The 19,299-nt window shown below is 50.3% G+C and overlaps 2 long non-coding RNA genes across 5 annotated transcripts; both read left to right on the top strand.

Moving 5' to 3' along the window:
* The first annotated feature begins 131 nt into the window (after positions 1-131).
* Positions 132-15,759, top strand: LOC111096347. 4 transcript variants are annotated; one of them, XR_005361022.1, is made up of 8 exons: positions 132-222; positions 1,525-1,621; positions 2,882-3,031; positions 6,210-8,337; positions 8,850-8,954; positions 9,114-9,259; positions 13,578-13,686; positions 13,926-15,759. It is a non-coding gene; the product is annotated as an uncharacterized LOC111096347 (long non-coding RNA). The 4 variants fall into 4 exon arrangements; XR_005361023.1 differs by lacking the exons at positions 13,578-13,686; positions 13,926-15,759 and adding an exon at positions 11,365-11,473; XR_005361024.1 differs by lacking the exons at positions 13,578-13,686; positions 13,926-15,759 and adding an exon at positions 9,943-10,112.
* A 71-nt stretch (positions 15,760-15,830) lies between these two features.
* LOC119872237 lies at positions 15,831-17,563 on the top strand. Its single transcript, XR_005361025.1, has 2 exons — positions 15,831-16,810; positions 17,242-17,563. It is a non-coding gene; the product is annotated as an uncharacterized LOC119872237 (long non-coding RNA).
* Positions 17,564-19,299: the final 1,736 nt, after the last annotated feature.

Raw genomic sequence — 19,299 nt, forward strand, 5'->3', positions numbered from 1 at the left:
CGCGCGAGACACTTCCTGATTGGACCAGCGTGAGGCACGTGCCACCACTGGACCAATCGCTGTTGAGCAGGTGGGCGGGCTTACAGTCCAGGGCGCGTGCTCCAGCTCTGGGGTTAGGGATGCGCGTGGCACCGGAAGTCCTCAGAGGGATTTTCTAATAAAAATTAGGAGGTTGGGGGGCACCTGGGGAGCTCAGTGGTTGAACGCCTGCCTTCCGCTCAGGTCAGGATCCCGGGTTCCCAGGACTCCCTGCATCGGGCTCCCCATAGGGACCCTGCTTCTCCCTCTGCCTGTGTCTCTGCCTCTCCCTCTGTGTCTCTCATGAATAAATACAATCTTTTTTAAAAATTAGGAGGTTGGAAAATGGGAAATAGGGAGGAGTGGAAAGGTCAGGAGGTGACAGAGGGGTTCATGAGATCCCCTAAAGGTGGATGGGCCGAGCAGCCCTGCTTAGAGAAAAACAAGCGAGTTTCCGGGCTGTGCAAACCCCCACACCCCTGAGGCCTGTAGAGTCCAAGCGGGTAGAGCCGAACACTGAACACTCGAGTGTAGGAGGAGGATACTCCCTTAAGACGCACCATGAATGTCCTGATGTGAATGTATACCGCTATTCTAGAATAAGTTCCTGGGAGTGGAACTGCTGGGTTAAAGGTCTTGCAAATTCAGACTGAAATAGATATTGCTCAATTGCCCTCCAAAAAAAGTTTTTGTGTTTTCTTTCCCCACCAATTTCTCCTTCCAACAATATGATCTGTGAAAAGGTCCATTAACCCACATCTTCTCAGCACTAAATATCTATCTCTCTAATGCTTTGCCATCCTGATAGATTTTGTGTTTGTTTTTATTTAGGTTCAGTTTGCCAGCATATAGTATAACACCCAGTGCTCATCCCATCAAGTCATACTGATAGACTTAATTTGATTTTGAAAACCCTAAGGTAGGGTGAACATCTTTTCACCCACTTATTAATTAATCATAATTCCTCTGCTGTGGATTACCCGCTTGTGGTCTTTGCTTTTTTTTCCTCTCTCTCTATTGAGTTATTTATCTTTCTGTTACTGACTTGTGCAAGCTCTTTGTAGATTAGGGATACAAACTCTTTGTTTTACTGCTGGAAATATTTTCTGCAGCTTGTCCTTTGTGTTTTGACTTTGTGTATACAGCTTTTGTTGAGAGAACTTGACAAATTTTATGTCATTAAATGTATCAGGCTTTTTCGGTTTTCTGCTTAGAAAGGTCTTAGTCACTTTAAAATAACAAAACAATGGTCACCCATGTTTTCTTTCATGACCTCTGTGGTTTCTTTTTCTATTTATGTATTTTATTTATCTGGAATTTATTATATTATACATGTGAGGCAGGGGTGAATTTCGTTTTTACAAAGAGATAGCCAATTTAGATGTTAAGAACTTGGTGAGATTCTAGACCCTCTTTCACTGTCCTGTGGTTTGATTTTTGCTAACATCTGTTTCCATGGGGTGATTAGATAGGTTAGCAGGAAAGTGGTTGGTGTTTGTCTTCAAGTTCAGGGTCACTCCAGAAAGAGAGAAGAAGCAAGACCGGGACAGTCTTCAGACAACATTGGGAAGATGGTGTGCGGTGCCCAGAGGAGGGGAAGCAGGTGAGCCTCTGCAGCAAAGAAGAAAGAAGGAGGGTCCAACTGAGATAAGCCTGTATGTCCAGTTGGTGGACGCTCTTTGTGCTGAACACCAAATCAACCTAATTAAGATTGATGACAAGAAACTAGGGGAATGAGTGGGCCTCTGTAAAACTGACAAAGAGAAAACCCCACAATGTGGCCAGTTGCAGTTGTGTGGTGATTAAGGACGATGACAAAGGACGTCCTTGAGTAATCCTTCAAATGCAAGAAATGAACAAATTAAGAAACCTGATTCTCCTTCCAAAGGAAGGAAAGGGAAGGGAAGAGAAGGGAAAGGAAGGGAAGGGAAGGATGCTTCTCTTGAGAAGAGTTTAGAGAGTAAGAGAAAGACCACTGCACCCCAGACCCCATACCAGGGAGCATTCTGTACTCTCACCACCTGCTTTGCAGTCTTTCAGTCCAGAAGTCTGGGCTCCTCGGTGTGTGTTCCTTCACAAGTATTTACTGACCACCTACTCTGAGCTCAAGAAAGGACCATCATTTCTGGTATAGCAATAATGGAAGTTTGTAATAATAACTCTGAGGCAACGCTGGGTGTGGAGCCTGCTTGGGATTCTCTCTCTCCCTCTGCCCCCACCTCAAGTTGTGCTTTCTCTCTCTCTCTCTCTCTTAAAAAAAAAAAAAGGCATTAAAAAAAAGCATTAAAAAAAATAATAACCCTGAGGCAGCAAGAAGAGCACTTGTGAGGAATCTGCCAAGCTGCAGGAGGTCATTTTAGGAAGATTCCTTTCAGGGGCGCCTGGGTGGCTCAGTGGTTGAGCATCTGCCTTTGGCTCAGGGTGTGATCCTGGGGTCCTGGGATTGAGTCCTATGTCAGACTTCCTGCAGGGAGCCTGCTTCTCCCTCTGCCTGAGTCTCTGCCTCTTTCTGTGTCTCTCATGAATAAATAAATAAAATTAAAAAAAAAAAAGATTTCCTTCAGACATGGCATTCAAAATTTTCTTCTTGAGATCTGAAAAAGTAATTCCCTGACTCTATTGGAAAAAGCAAAATGGCTCATTACTAAGAGTCATGCCCACCTGCGCTTTCCCTGACTGTGCTGCTGCCCATTCAGGAGAGGTCAGAGGTCAGACCCCCCCCCCCAGGGACTGGCACCACCGGCAGCAGGCATCTTGGCTGCCCCCCTGTGCCCCAGCAGAGGCTGGAGTCCGAATGCTCCCCAGCAGTTAGCCTCAGTAGTTTCCACAGTAGCACGGTACATCTGTTCCTGTGTGTCCGCAGGGCTCTGGAATCATCTTCTATGTGACCTTGGGACGGCACAGATCATGCATCTGGGTGCAATGGGTGCCCCGAGAATGCCCCGCGGATCGGCGACGGTGGAGAGCCGGGCGTGGTGCCAGCCTAGGGCCAAGCCTCCCGGGACCTCAGCAGGTAAGGGCAGCCCAGGTGCGGCCTGCAGAAGTACCTGGGCCCTCACCTCCGCTTCCCTGCGCACAGGGTCGGCTGAGAAACGGCCATCTGCACCCAGGCCCGGTCTGCGGGCCTCCCTGCGGGCCTCCCTGCTGGGCGCCAGAGCTCCAGGGGCAGCTGCTCCTCCCCAGCAGCTTACAGGCCCGAGGGTCACCCACCCGCATTCCCAGAGCCCGTCCTGCTGACTCACTGGGCCCCCGTGCCCGGTGAGAGGAGGGGGCAGCCGCATCAGGACCCAGGAATGCTTCTGAGTCTCCGCCGCTCAGCCGGGATGATGACCAGGAAGCGGACGGTCTGAGGGCCCAAGTGGCTCCTCTGTCCCTGCCTGAGTCACAGCCAGGCCTTCATTAATCCCGTTTCCCAGAACATGCTTTACCCGCCCCCTCCCCCGCTGCTTGGGTTGAAGCAGCCTCCACAGCTCGCCCTGCGGTTGGCCTTCCACACGGCCTGCCATCAGACGTGTCTCGCAATCGCCGATGGCCTGGGTTTTCACGTGCCGAGGCCCAGGGTCGAATGTACGGTAGTTGTGTAGAGTGGTGTGAGTCTGTGTGTGACTGCATGGGTTTTAGAATCCCCGGGTGTAACTGTGTTTGGCCCGGTGCGATTAATGCAGATGAATGGGTGAGCGTGCACGTGTGTGGATAAGGCTCACTGTGTGCCGTGTGTGGGAGCCCGTGTGGCTGTATGTCGTGGCCTATGGATGCATGCTGGCCTGTGGTTACATGTGATTCCGCATGGCTGCGTACTGCTGACTGTCACGGTATGCAAGGCCGGGGATGGGCTTCGTGTGATTCCTCAGGACCGCGTGTGTGTTCTGTGCCACGGGCCCAAGGAGGTCAGGGGTCTGCAGCCCCAGGTCCGCGGCACGTAAGAGAGAGACGTGAGTGTCTATCCATTGTGCACTTTCCCCTTTTCTAGCTTCAGCCCCTGAGGAGCCCGAACGGACTCCCACTTATGAAAGGAAGTGGAACTAGGCCGCAGAAGCCTCTTCCCCCGGGTCACTGACCGCTTTGAGAGTGGTTTCTTGGAAGTCAGGCTGGGCTTCAGGGCGATGCCAGCCCATCAGAGCCCTCGTAGCAGCTGGCTCCCGACGCTGACAGAGTCTCAGCCCAGGCCTGGCTGGGGGCCAGGCTGCCTCCCACCCCTCCAGGGACACAGCCAGCTTCTGTCGGCCCTGGCCATCTGCTCTCACCCTCCCCATACCTAATCCTGGTGCAGAGGGAACACAGGCGCCCAGCTCCCCTTCTCTTCCCACCCTGAAGACAAGCACATGCCTTTTAAAGGGTTTACCACTGACCCTTTCAGGGAAAGCGCAGTGAGTAACAAAGGCATCCTGCATGTTTCACATGTTTCCGACTTTAAGCATCTGTTAGATTCCCGGCTCCTGGATGACTGCCTCCACTCCGCTACCTGCAGAGGGTGGGTGATCTTCTTGTCTGACTTGCCTTAAAGGGACCCACCTACCCCAGGACAGGTGACCCCACCAAGGTAGGACCCTCCTCACCACTACCCCTCCCACAGCTGAGGCGTGTTCTCTGCCTCTCTGAAGTGACTCCAGCTCCCAGGGCTGTGGCTTTGTCCAGAAATGAAAGACGTGATCACTCTGGTTTCTCTTCTGCAGATTAGACTCAGGCAATAGCGGCCCAGATGTGCACGCCTCATACAGCCTCTGTGGCTGCTGTGGAGGGAATCACTGTGCTTAGGGGCCAGATCATTCACCACTGCTAGTATGGGCCAGGCTGAGGATGAGTGATGTGATATATACTCCACTGAAGGAGCACCCACAGGGGAGAAAGTGCTGGAAGCGGGGGCAGAGGGAAAGAAGAAATGAGGAGCTGGGGCATCAGAGCATCCTGCATGGAGGCCTGGGTTAGGGGCAGGAAAAGTGTGCTCCCCACCCCCAGCACCAGTGAGCCCACAGACCCGGGTGCGAGGGGAGTTGTAGAGAGAAGACTTTGGACCAGCAGTTCAGGACACTTAGGTTCCAGTAGCTGTGTGACCAGGGAAAGCCACTTTCCCTCTCTGAGCTTTGGTTCATCCTCCTTGAAGACTGAGACAACAGAGGAAAAATGTGAAGTGTAGAGTCAGAGGCATGAGTCTGTGTTCAACAAACATGACTCCTCATCCAGGAACCTGAAGACAGTTGTCAACTCCTTCCCAGGGGCCAAGACCTTTCCCCAGCTCAGACGGTCTGTTTACGAAGGAATCTGTCTTTTCTTCCCTCATCAGCACAGGCAGGGCCCACCATACCCAGGTCCCATGGAGACCCTGCTGAAACCTGGGGGTGAAGGCAGGGGACTGAACAGTAGGAAGGGAAGAAATCTGGGAGTGGAGTGAGGTGGGCAGACATGGTGACAAGGGCTACAGGGCTTCCCTAGGCCGAACATGACATTGGTCCTGCTCCTCCCTGACTTGTCCATCCAACCTGCACCTGCTTTCTCCTTCCCCACCAACCACCACATGTTCCCTAGGGCTATAGCTCTGACTCAGATCATTCTGCTTGGTGCTGTGGCTCACATAAGTGGAGTTTCCAAGCGAAAGTCAATATCCTAGGCCCACCAGAGGCTAGAAAAATTAGTAAGACACAGGCCCTATCTGCCAAGAATTTTTAACCACAATTGCCAAGAATACCTATTTGATCACATTAGTTAATACTATGTGACAAATTCAACTGCCTTCAAGATCTAGACAGCGTCAGTGGCTGAAGCAAGCTGGTGGAAGGCAGTAAGGAATGGTGGGACCTGTGGACCAACCCTGGGCCAACACGTCCTATTTCAAAGTGGGCCAAAGAAAAGACAGCTGCTGCCAGCCACCTGTTGTGACATGTTCTCAGTTCTTACCAAGTGCCAGACACTGTGTGAAGTGCTCTCGTATATTATTTTCCTTCATTCTCTCAAGAATTCTTTGAGAGAGGGAATAGTATTATAGGAGACAAAGTCTAAAGTGACCGGTATGATCCCTATATCCTCGTGTTCATGCCTTTGTGTAATCTCCTCCACTTGAGTGTGGGCAGGATCTGTGACTTGTTTCTAACCAAGATAATAACCAATATGCCAACATCCAAGCAATACTGGCAGAGGCAGTGGGATATCCCTCCCATGATTACCTTACATTAGAAAAGACTCGGTTGTTCTTGCAGATTGGTACAGACTTCCTCTCTTGCTGATATTAAAGAAGAAAGCTGCCAAGTTCTGAGAGAGCCTCTGGAGAGGGCTCCTGGCCAGGAGCTGTGGGTAGCCTCTAGGAGCAAGGGCAGCCTCCAGCCTGCCGCCAACAAAAAGATTTCAGACCCACCACCACAAGGAGATGACTTGTATCAGCAGCCTGTGTGAACCCGCCAGCAGATGCATCCCCACCAGAGGGTCCAGATGAGAACCCAGCCCTGGCTAACAACCTTGACACTTTGGCCTCGCAGAGGACCCCATTAGGCTGCCCCCAGACTCCTGACCCACTGACACTGTGGATTACCAGTATGCATTGTTCTAAGTTGCTAAGTTTATGATAATTTATGATGAAGCGAGCAAAAGTGAATATAAGTATTATCTCCATCTTACAGATGAGGATCTAAAGCTCAGAGGCTGATCAGCCATATGATAACTATAAGCCACAGCAGGGACCAGCCCCAGCCTGCAGACTGCAGGCTGACATTCTCTCCAGGACTCCGCCTGCAGTGCTGGCCGTTGTTCTCTGCATGGCTGCCTAGATAGGAGAGGAGTAATCTACACGGCTTTGATTCAGTGACCATTTTTTCATTTCAATTCAACAATTTGTTGTACTCCCACCATGTGCCCAGCACTGTGCCAGGCGTGGGTGATATAGCAGGGAGCAGCACAGATAGAGGATCTGCTTTTGGGGAGCAGAAGCTACAATGAGGGACATAAAGGATGACAAGTGCTATCAGTGTGATGAGGGTTTCAGAACAAGGAGGAATGGGATGAACTGGGAGCACGTAGTAGGGCAGCCAGCCTCAGTTCAAGGCCAGGGACAGTGTCCTTGAGGAAGTAGCATGTAGGTCCCTTGGGGGTAGGCCTGGTGGGGAGTCAACCCTTCTGCATGGAGAGCAAGTGAGTGGGCGGGTGACTGGGTAAGCTTTCCTGGTCATGGGTCCCCAGGGAAGAAGGCTCTCCCAGCAATGTGAAATCATCCTGTTTCTGTGCATTGGCTTCCAAGACATCTTGTCCCAAGGACCCAGGGCTTTATGACTGGCCCGTGACGCTCGTGATTCTGGAGCGTGCTTCCTGAATGCATCACGGGTGGATGGGCAGAGGTAGGGGTGGCTTAGCCGTGACTCTTATCCCCTAATCATGCCTGGACATCTGGCAGGGGAAGAACTGCAGGTGGGAGTGGGAAGCAAAGCAGGCAGATGAGGAGCAGTGAGGGTAGGAGCAGAGCCAGAGGAAAGCACAAGAATGAGAAAGCGGGCCCTGCATGAGCCCAGCTGCAGTGTGCGATGGTTCAGCAGACCCAGGGTCCTGCCAGTGAGTGGGCAGCATGATGTGGCTCAGGCAAGGTCCCAGCAGGACGCAGATGGCACACTGAGATCGGGCCATCCGAGGGGCATGCAATAAAGGGACTATTTTCAAGGGCCAGAAGCTGGACCAATAGCAGCAGTCTGTGCACTGTGCACTGCTGTGCCGGATGGGGTGAGAGGTGGAGGGGGTGACTAGAACCCCTCTGGGAAGAGCGGACCCCTGATGGGAGCCGTGGCCACAACTCAGCCAGATCACGGCCACCCCAAGGCAGGTTTGGGGGGGTAGGGGGACTAATCACTGTGCACTCTTGTTCCTCTCTGCCTCCCACATGCTGTCAGTGCTCCTCCCTGATCAGGGTGCAGAGTGAGGGCACCTACCCCTGTCCCCCACCCACCCCCAGCCCCATGCAATCCCCACAGGCCCACCTCAGTGCACAGAGCAGGGAAGAGAAGTTGGGGAACAGACTGGAAGTGAGAAGAAACTCAATCCCAACCCCATCCTTTACCAGCCGGGAACTCTGTACAAGCTCTTTGAACTTCTTGGGCCTCAGTTTCCCCCTCCATAAAAAGGGGATGCTGAGCATGCTTATATTCAGTTCTGAGTTTGAAATGTGAAGATGTGTTCAAGAATTCCAGCTTGGAGCCCTGCACCCATTGGCTGGCTGCTGGCCTTGGTTCCTAAGAGTTCAGCAACAAGAACACAAAATCGGGGCCACTGAGAAGCCAGACAGACACCAGTCCAGAAACCCCGGACATCAAACAATACACTGGATGAGAAGCTTGCTCAGCAGGTCCAGTACGTGCCAGGGTTGGAACCCAGAAGCTCTCTGTCTCCCTGCAGGGGCCTGAGGGGTGCACATACACACACACATGCACACATGTACACACACACACAGGCACCACCAGGAGGGTAGTGCCCTGCATGTTAGCCCCTCCAGAGAGAAGCAGCACAGGGCCTGCCTGCAGCCCAGGGTCTGCACCTGGGTGTCTGAGGTGGGTGGAGCAGTGAAAGCGGCCCTAAGGCCCCAGCACTGCCTAGAATCCCGGGCCCTGCTGCAAAGACACTTGGCAGCCCTAGGCCACCTCCCCAGGGTAGAAATCCTCCCATGCGCCCCCACACATATGTCACTTAGGTGAGACCCCAGCAGCAAACAGGGTAGCCCTGCCTGGGACAGGCCTCCGAGCCTTGGGGACAGATTCTGGGGCCCACCTCAGCCTACCGGTGACATGACATCAATGCCCAGAACAAAGGCCCTTGGTGAGAGCCACAGGCCTCTGCCTTTTAATGCTTTATCACCCACATCTCAGGTTCACAGGAAGAGGGTTTTGAAAGCAACAGCATCAGATCTGCAATACCACTGCGGTCAGGTTTTTTCAGATGAAAGGAAACCAAAGTGGATCGAAGAACTGCAGGTACAGCAGATTAAGGCCCCACCGGGTGGCAAGGGACCCAAGGGGAGGGCAGGAAGGCCTAGGGAGGTCCATCCCAGGAGGAGCAGGAGGTGTTGCTCAGTCTCCCTCAAAAGCAGTCCCCAGGTGAAAGGAGGCAGGCCTGCCCCTTCTGTTCCCCAGGTTGACAGATGATGACTTGGTGCATGACAGGAGCAAGCAGAGGCAAAGGGGTCACTTGGAGGCCTGAGAAGAGCACAGTGCTTCCTGGCACCCACGCATGTCCTCCTCCAGCTCCTCTGCCCTGGGAGGCCCTGGCTGCACTGAGGGTGAGCCCCAGACCACCACCAGCACCCCCAAACCCCTGCACTGCTGGGGACTCGCCTGCTGGCACCCAGACCGGCGGGAACCTCCTGATTGCCCACCCAGCCGGGCTCCAGCGTGGAACTCCAGCTTCAGAGCCTGATGGGCACTCTCCCTTCCCTAAGTCACGCCTTCCCTGCTGTTTCTTACAACTCGGGAGCACCCGAGAGTCCAAATGGGAAATATTACGTTTCCGTATCTCCTTCCTATGAGACTGTGATGGAATTTACCAAGTCGCTTGTAGAAAGCCTGGGCTGTAAACTTTATTTCACTGCCCTATTTTCCTTTCTCTTCATGTTCCTGGCTTCTTTTCCATTTATTTCATATTGTTGTGTTGAATGTATACTTTTTTAAAAACTTTTTTTTAAGTTGTGAAACGTTCCAAAAAATTTAGAAACACATAGGAAATCATATAATGAACACCCTGCTATCCACCTACCAGCTTTGTGAATTCTTAACATATTGCCAATTTGGTTTCATTGTGCTGATGGTGGTGGTGGTGGTGGTGGTGGTGGTGGTGGTGGTGGTAAGATGTAACTAACAAAATTTACCATTTCTTAACCATTTCAATTTCTTTAAGAAACCTAGTGTTATGCATACAGTTAAAGGGCCTGTGGCCTCTCTTCCATTCCCTTCCCTTCTTCCTTAGGAATAATCATCACTCTGAATTTGATTCTCTTACTAAAGTGATACATGTAGGACACCTGGGTGGCTCAGTCGGTTAAGCATCTGCCTTCGGCTCGGGTCATGATCCTGGAGGCCCAGGATCAGCCCTGCACCGGGCTCCCTGCTCCACAGGGAGTCTGCTTCTCCCTCTGCTCCTCCCCCTGCTCGTGTTCTCTTTCTCCCTCCCTCACTCTCTCTCATAAATAAATACATAAATAGATAAATAAATAAATAAATCTTTTTAAAAAGTGATACATGGGATACACGTTTTATAATGAAAACAATCCATACAGTAGAGAAGGACATAAAGCAAAAAGCAAGAATCCTACTCCCCACAACCTTAAACTCACTCCCCCTGAAGTGCTCATTGTTAAAACTTTCTATGACTCTTTCCAGGTATTTTAAAACACATGGCGAATTATATTTGCTTGTTTTCTTTCTTGACAGAGAAAACTATGTACTGTGTTCTCCAATTTGCCTTTTGTTTCTGGTTACTGTAGCTCCTTGGACCCTCTTCCGTGTGAATACTGATAAATCCACCATATTCTTTCTAACAGCTGCGTGGGATTCTACTTTATTTAGTAGTTTCCCATGGAGGGGCATTTAGGTGGTTTCCAGCATTTAGCTCTTCTAAACAAGCCTGCACTGAACATCCTTGACATATAGTTTTACTCACTTGTGGGAATATTGTATATCTGTAAATACCTAGAGGTACAGTTTCTGGATAAAAGGATACTGAGCATTTGACATCTTAAAAGATATTACCAATCCCCCCCAATAAAAATGATTCATTTAAACACCAATCAATAATGTATGAGAGTCCTGTCTCTCCACATCATCAAGACCGTGTCTTTCCATACCACTGTCAGTCTTTTATTTATCTTCTTCTGTGAACTGTCTGCTATTGTCTTTCCCCTAGCATTTTATGGGTTTATTCTTACAGTTTTGAATCTTTGATCCATCTGGAATTAATTTTAGATGAACAGTGAGATAGACATTCTTTTCAATTAGCAATTATTGTTTTTCCTACTCTGTAAATAGATGGAACTAAATACCAAGATAAAGAGAAAAGCAGATTTCTCTCCACTCCTTACAGACTACTGCTACCTGATTTTGCCTCCCCACTTAGAACTAGCCCACCTCGAGGCTCTAGGTTAAGAAATGGAACACTATCTCTGCCCACGCTACCTTTATAGTGTATGGGCTGAACACAGATGCTCCACAAACATCCAATCAGTCATTCAACAAATAGCCAACCAATGGAATTTTTTTTTCTCCCTCTGAGGAGAAATATATTGCACACGTAGGAAGAGGGGGTACACTGGGTATCTGGTGGCCAGAGGAGTAGCTGCGGCAGACTGCAAAAAATTCACTCAAACCCATTCTCCCTCTTCCATTATAACAGAGTTGATGCCAGGCTTGTGGCTGCCTAACTAGGAACAGTGTCCCCAGCTTTGTGAATTTACCTGGAGCCATAAAACTACATCCTCAGCAGGGGAACATAAGCAAAGCAGGCATGTGTCCCTATAATGGCTTTCAAATATGACACCAATTCTTCAACCCTCTTCCTGTGGATGGCAAGCATCTTAAGGTGGAGGCATCTATGACCCCTCCACTTGAATGAACCTGGGCAGTCTTCAACTCCAATGTGACTTCTAAGACTGGGGCATAGAGGTTTCTATCTTATTCTCCAAGAACTCTTGCTCTTAGAGCCCTGAGCATCTATAAGGCAGTCTAACTTTCCTGAGGCCACTGAACTGGAGAGGCCACCTGTTGGTGCCCTGGTATAGGCCTAGCTGAGCCTAGTCTTTCAATCAAGCACTGAGTAAGTAAAGATGCCTCTAGATCATTTAATTCCCAACCAGTTGAGTCACATTCAGTCATTTGAGTCTTAGCTGTGGCCCCAGACTATAAAGTAGGGAGATAAGACCCCCTCCTGGTGTTCTGTCCAAATTCTCCAGCATTCCTCACAGCCCCACAGAATCTGTGAGGATAATGAAATAGTTGATGCTTTAGAACACTAAATGTCAGGACAGCTCGTTATTCAGTAATAGATCACTGGCCCACTCTAAGACCTAGAAAATTCACACACACACACACACACACACCCCCATACACACCATCTTCCTGCTGGCTCCAACCCAGGGGTAGCAATGACCTGCTTCAACTATGCAGATGGCAACTCCTAGGGATGACCGAACCACAGCATGGAGGGAATCCAGGTCCCTAAAGGACCAGATGGGACACTGCTGTCAGCTGATGAGAAACACTCAGTTCAAGGATTAAGTGAGAAAGGAATGAATGTCTTTCTGCCTTCAGACAAACAAACAAAACAAAGATAGAGCAGCGAGCAAGGCAGACATGGTCCATGTCCTCTGGGAAATTCTGTCTTTGACTGGGGAGGAAGCAGGAGGGAGGGGACACAACGCCAGGTCAAGCCTCCTGGATTATACAATTGGTTATTTAATGGCAGGTGTAATATGTCCTAGGCAGAGGTACAGGGAACTGTAAAAATAATTCACAGGGCTCTGACCCAATGTGGGTGGACATGGAAGCTAGCCCTGAGGAAGTGATCCTTGACCAGATGGATGAGTAAAAATTAAGTGAGATGGTAGAGAAGGAGGAGGGGAAGATGGTTCTGGCACCAGAAATGGGTAGAGCATGTGCAAAGACACAAGTTTGAGAAACTGCTAAAAAAAAAAAAAAAAAAAAAAGCCAATGAGAGCCTTGTGGGTCAGGCTTTCAGATACGATCTCTAAGAAATGAGAATTCAAGGGGTAATTCCAGCAAGAGAGTCAGCCTCTAGAAGCTGTGTGGGAAACAGACTGGGGGCAGGGAGCAGTCAGGAAGCTGATAGAGATACCATCGATGGTATAGGCTGTGGAGATAAACTGGGTGATTACATTTGAGAGACTTTTGGGAGGTGGTTAATAGGATTTGGGAGGTAAGGCAACTCACTGAGAGAGAGGAGTCAAAGATGAAACACCAGCAAGATGATGTCTGGACTGTTAGTAAACTGTAATGTCGAAGCCAGAGGAAACCTAGGCATGGCCAAGTTCAAACCCAGCTCAGAGCAAGAGAAAGGGGATCGGATTTGTAAGTGGGGGCCTTTGAGCAAGTCATCTTGCTTGGGAACTCTTAAGCTTAAGGACAAGAGCTGTGTTCATTCATTTATTCAAAACACAGGGTAAGCGAGGCACTTGGGTGGCTCAGTGGTTAAGCATCTGCCTTTGGCTTCAGTTGTGATCCTGGGGTCCTGGGATTGAGTCCCACATCAGGCTCCCCATGAGGAGCCTGCTTCTCCTTCTGTCTATGTCTCTGCCCCTCTCTCTGGGTCTGTCATGAGTAAATAAATAAAATCTTAAAAAAAAAAAAACACACATGGTGAGTGGTACAAGAAATGTGCAATAAATAAGGTGCAAACATAAAGTATGTGGTGTGTTAATGACAGGGCTAAGGAGAACAAATAGAGCAGGGAAGGGGAGAGAACAGGGAGTTAAATTTTTAGGTAAGATATTCAAGATATGCATTTACAAGCAGGGTGGATCCAGCTTCTGTGGAATCTAAGGAGGGGGGAATCTCCTGTAGACAAAGTATTAAAATATCTTATTTTTGCAGATGGCACAAAGATACTTGACCATATGAATCAATGGGACAGGGTGGTGCGAGTGAAGGAGCCCAGAGCAGAGCTTCAAGAGTTTCTCAGTAAATCTGTCCCTGCTCATGAGTAAGAGGGCTGGGGAAGGGGAGGAGTGTGACTGTGGGTGTCACAAACAGAACCTGTTTCTGTGACTTACAGCAAGTCATTAAATTACTCTGAGCCCCAATTTCCTGATCTATAAATGAGGAAAAAAAATATTATGTCCTTATAAGGTTTTCAGGAGGAAATAAGGCCCTATCAGTAAAGATCCTGACTCAGTAATAAGTGATAGCTAGTATTTTAATTTTTATTCCTACTCCTCACAGATGGATGATCTCACCATGATCTCACCTTGGAGGGGGAGCAGAAAGAACCAGAATAAGGAGAAGATTGTGAGCCCCGGTGACAGGAAGGCCCAGAGCTCCCTGGGAGTGCTGGACTCTGTGACTCAGGGATGCACACACTGTGTGTGTGACCTTTGACCTGTGAACTGGTCTGAGGCAAAGCAGTCTGCGGCAGTGGCCTTCATGTGCTACACTATGCAGCACATCTATGGAGATTGCACCTCCAGTGAAAGCCCAGCTCCCCACCCCACCCCCGCCACCATGGACTTGTATGTGTGAATGGGGGTGAGCAGGGAGCAGAGGCAGGGCACACAGCTGGTATTCATTGCCTTAGTTACACAGCTACTACAACCATCTGCAGAGACTTCTCTTGTATGCGATGGCAACTCTTCTGGAAAAACTGATTGCCCTGGTTGTAGAAGAGGCGATGATCCCAAGCAATAAAATCACCATAGCAGGTGTTGGATAAGCTGGTATGGCACGTGCCATCAGCATTCTGGGAAACTCTCTGGCAACAAACTTGCCCTTGTGGATGTTCTGGAAGATCTGGGTGGCGCAGCGGTTTGGCGCCTGCCTTTGGCCCAGGGCACGATCCTGGAGACCTGGGATCGAAACCCACATTGGGCTCCCGGTGCATGGAGCCTGCTTCTCCCTCTGCCTGTGTCTCTGCCTCTCTCTCTCTGTGTGTAAAAAAAAAAAAAAAGAAAAGAAAGAAAAAAAAAAAAAAAGAAATGAGGCGTCTCAGGCATGGGAGCTCACTTCTTCAGACGCCAAAAACTGTGGCAGATAAAGATTACTCTGTGACTGGTAATTCTAAAATTGTGATGGAAAATGCAGGAGTCCACCAGCAAGAGGAAGAGAGTCATCTCAATCTGGTGCAGAGGAATGTTAACGTCTTCAAATTCATTATTCTTCAGATCATCCAATATGGTCCCAATTGCATCATAATTACGATTCCCAACCCAGCGGATTCTCACATTCTCACATATGTTACCTGGAAACTAACCAGATTACCTGAGCACCATGTGATTGGAAATGAGCGTAATCTGGAATCTGCTAGATTTCGCCATTTTATGGTTGAAAAACTTGGCATTCATCCCAGTGGTTGCTGAGTTCGGAGGATGTGGCATCTCAAGTGAGGCTGTATGGAGTAGAGTGAAGATGGTAGGCGTTTCTCTCTAGGAACTGAATCCAGAAATGGGAAGAGACGATAATAGTGAAAACTGGAAGGACATACGTAATATGGTGACTAGAAGTGCTTATGGAATCATCAAGCCAAAAGGATATACCAGCTGGGCTATTGGATAAATGTGGCTACTCTCATCGAGTCCATGCTGAAAATCTATCTGGGATTCATCCCATGTCAATGATGGTGAAGAGAATGCGTAGCACTGAGAATGAGGCCTTCTTGAGCCTTCCATGTATCCTGAGTGCTCAGGGGTTAACCAGTGTTATCAAGCAGAAGCTGAAGGCTGACCAAGTTGCTCAACTCAAGAAAAGTACAGATACCCTGTGGGACATCCAGAAGAACCTAAGAGATCTGTGACTTCTGGGTTGTAGGCTATAGAAATTTAAAAATTCCAAATGTGGATTAACTGTGAATCTCTAGTTTTTATACAGGTACTTGGATTATATCTGGCTTTTATCTTCCTAGATATGTGAATTTGGGCTCACAGAATCGAAGCCCATGCTTGGTTTAATGCTTGCAGTATGAGCCCTTGAATAAACAATTAACTATTGGGGGGGAGGGGAGAAGAAAAGAAAGAAAGGAAAGAAAGACAGAGAAGAAAGAAAGGAAAGAAAGACAGAAAGGAAGGAAGGAAGGAAGGAAGGAAGGAAGGAAGGAAGGAAGGAAGGAAGGAAGGAAGGAAGGAAGGAAGGAAGAAGAAAGAAAGAAAGAAAGAAAGAAAGAAAGAAAGAAAGAAAGAAAGAAAGAACGAGCTAGGGGTTCAGCAGGCCTGTATTCCAAACCCACCGCCACCCCTGCCAGCCTGCAAGTGTGACCAGACCAGACTCTTCACTGCCTCAGCTGCCACTTCTTCAGCTGTCACATGGAAGGCAGGACAGTCCTAACACCGCCATGCAAGGGGGTTGTGAGGACATAATGTGCAGGCGTGGACAGAGTACAAGGCCACTGTTCCTGCCTTCCCCCTTTTCCAGTCAGACACATGTTCCAGGCCTGTACCCAGGAAGGGAAAAGGCTGTGACAGCCTCGGGCACCCAGTGACCGAAAGCTCCCCCAGCTCTGGGTGTGTGGCTGGCACAGCAAATGCTCTCAGGCATGTAACAAAGCAAGCTCAGCCCACAGTGGGTGATGGTGACGTTTGATGACTTAAAACAATTAAACCCATAATCAGAGGGTGCTCCGACTCGGCTGCTGTGGGTTTGTTTGCCCACGAGTCACAATAATCTTGCTGGAGTGTGCATCAGCCGTTAGCCCTCAAAGTTCTGTTGCTAAGAGATTATGAACCAAATGATGTTTCCAAAAAATAACCACTACAGGATGTTCCAGGAGAGAGCCACAATAACAGCCCAAACAGAATGGATATGTTGTTATTGATAAATCCTTATAAAGAGCCGAGGCTGGGGAAGCCTGGCCATGCACATCCTCTGTAAATTACTGGCTTGCCAAGGTTTCAAACATAACAAAATACAGTTATCTGTGATGACGGGAAGGGCTGTAATATAAGGCCTTCAGGATTCCAAAAGTTCCTCCATCCACCAAGATGTATCTTTTGGAGGCCTGTTGTTTGCCTCTTCGGTGACTGTTTACAACGATCTCAGCCACATTTCGGAGCAGTCACTAAGTCTAACGTAGCTGTAACCACTCCCTGCTTGACACCGTGCCTGGGGGGACAATTGATGAAGTGAGTGAACATAGCTACTTGCAGCCACCTCCAGCTTTGTTGCTGGGGTAAGAGGAACCAGTCAACTAACTGGTTAGAGCAGGACAGTTTCCATCAACAGGAAGTCCGCAAATAGGGCACTTTCGAGAAACTCTTGTCGCCTGGTGCCTAGAAGCACTCTGCCCATGCAGTTTTCCTGGGAAGATGTGGCCATTCTGCTTTGGGTCCCCCGCAAAGGCTCCTGGGTCGCTCCCAAGGGATCTCCATCAGGCGGATGAATTAGTGCCAAGTGGCGTGATACCAGCCTGACAACCGTCTCCCGACACCCAGCACCTCCTCTGCTCTAGCGCCCCCAGCCCCTCCCCGCTTTCTCTCTGGCCTAAAGGTCTACATTGTACCTCACTGGGGCAGGTGGCAGAGGGCAAGGTGTGTTCTTCTCTCTCATTTAACAGGTGAGGGAGCCACGGTCCAGAGGGACAAAGTGAGGTGTCAAGGTCACACAGCTAGTAGGACAGGAGGCCGATGCATGTCCTCTAGCCCTGGATCCCAGGATCTTCACTGCTCTCCAGACCCCTGGGCTCCCCGTGATGGACACCACATAGGAAACCGCCCAGGTGCTACAGTGGCTCCCGGAAAGGGGTCAGTGTTTCCATGGGCCGGCCCCGGTGCCCCTCAGCTACTGTGGCGTGCTGGGGCGAGAGGGCCACCGGCGCTCTACCTTCCTCCTCCTTCCAGGGGACAGGGTCATGAATAAAGCAGGTCATGAAGATCCCACACTTACAAGCTTGTTCAGTCTGTCACTATGTGGGTGACCTCAGGCGAGGTACTAAGTCTTCTGCAGTGCTGTTTTCTTTCTAAATATTAGGACAAGTACCTCCCTCCTTTATGGGGCTGTTATGAGGAATGCATGAGATTAGACAGTTAAATGTTGGTCAGCAGGGTATGTGGGAACCCCTTGGCAGCAGCCGTGGTCACAGCTCTAAGATATCATCGTGCTCACCGCAGCCAGCACCCACTCCTGCTCAGGACCTGGGGTGCAGGCGGTGCCAGCCACAGCACCAGTGCAGTCCCTTGTGGTGATCAGCCTGGGCCAGGAGGGCGGCCAGTGACAAAGGGACACGATTCCTGGGGCTCTTAGTGGTAGATTCTTAATTTTTCAGACGCTGGGCTCAAAGAATGAAGAAGCAGCTCCGAGGGTTTCTGTGCCTAACTACATGTGCTTGCACTGGCTCCCTTGGGCTGGAATTCCCCAGGGACCAACCTAGCGCTCCCTGCCCAGCGGCCTCCCTGCCCTGAATCATGAGCGGGCTTCTGCCCTTGGCCGGGCCGGGGGGCCTCAGCAGCAGGCTGCTGGCTTCCTCCCCGCTGGAATGGGAAAGAGCAAGCCAGGGCAGGGTGCTTCCCGAGTCTCCCTGGAAGTTGCTCCTCTGAGAGTCTTTTTTTTTTTTTTTAATTTATTTATTCATGAGAGACAGTGAAAGAGGCAGAGACACAGGCAGAGGGAGCAGCAGGCTCCATGCAGGGAGCCCGATGTGGGACTTGATCCCGGGTCTCCAGGACTACACCCTGGGCGGAAAGCAGCGCTAAACTACTGAGCCACCCGGGCTGCCTGCTCCTCTGAGAGTCTTAAAACCCCAGTCCAGAGAAGGACATCGAGGGAGAACCCGGAGCCGGACAGATGAAGGCTGTGTCGGAGGGTCATGAATTCACCAGCCCGGCCACTTGGCACCCGCCCCCCGCACAGCGGCTCTGTTATCCTGTGGGGTCAGGACACTGTTTCTGCCGAGTCATCCTTTCTTGCCCAGAAGGGATCCTGGCCCAGAGCCACATTCCTGGTGGGGTCTGAGTGCCACGGAGGCCGGAAACTTCCTTTCTCACCAGACCCCAGTGCTCCAGCCGGGCACACAGTCCGGTCTCTCAGCAGCCTCTGCTGGCCGCCAAGGCTCTCCTTGAAGCATCTGTGGGGGTCCTCCCCCTAGGGCCCCCACCCTCCCTGGACCCTGACTCTGAGTGATATAAGAACATTCCATGGCAAGGGACTGATGCTAGCATGCCAAGGGAGGAGAGACTGGGACTAAGGGGGTGGGGGTGGGGGACTCCAGGGGCATTGAGGAACTATTTCAAATTCCCCAGCTGCCCCCTTTGCGGACCCTCCTGCTAGTGAGGGTTCAGCAGCCCCACTGCAAAGGAGCCTACTAGTGTAGGACAGGCCCGGGCAGGGGCCAGATCTCAAGCTAGAGAGGAGACGAGGCAGTCTAGGAAGCTTCATCCCTAGGCCTGTACTGCCCCCCAACCAGCAACTCCAGCATCCCCTTGTTGTACAAAATTTTGGTGTCCACAGAAGTGCAAGTTGATCACACCATATGCAGAGCTCATGTTTCAGGAACCATGTGCTAGGCCCTACACTAGGACCTGGCCCCTAGCAGTGGACGACACAGATGTGGCCAATCCTAGTACCTCTCCCATCCATTCCAGGCCCAGCAGCCTTGCTTCCAAATATGCTGTCATCC

This window comes from Canis lupus, chromosome 6 (assembly GCF_011100685.1).
Source record: "Canis lupus familiaris isolate Mischka breed German Shepherd chromosome 6, alternate assembly UU_Cfam_GSD_1.0, whole genome shotgun sequence".
NCBI lineage: Eukaryota > Metazoa > Chordata > Mammalia > Carnivora > Canidae > Canis > Canis lupus.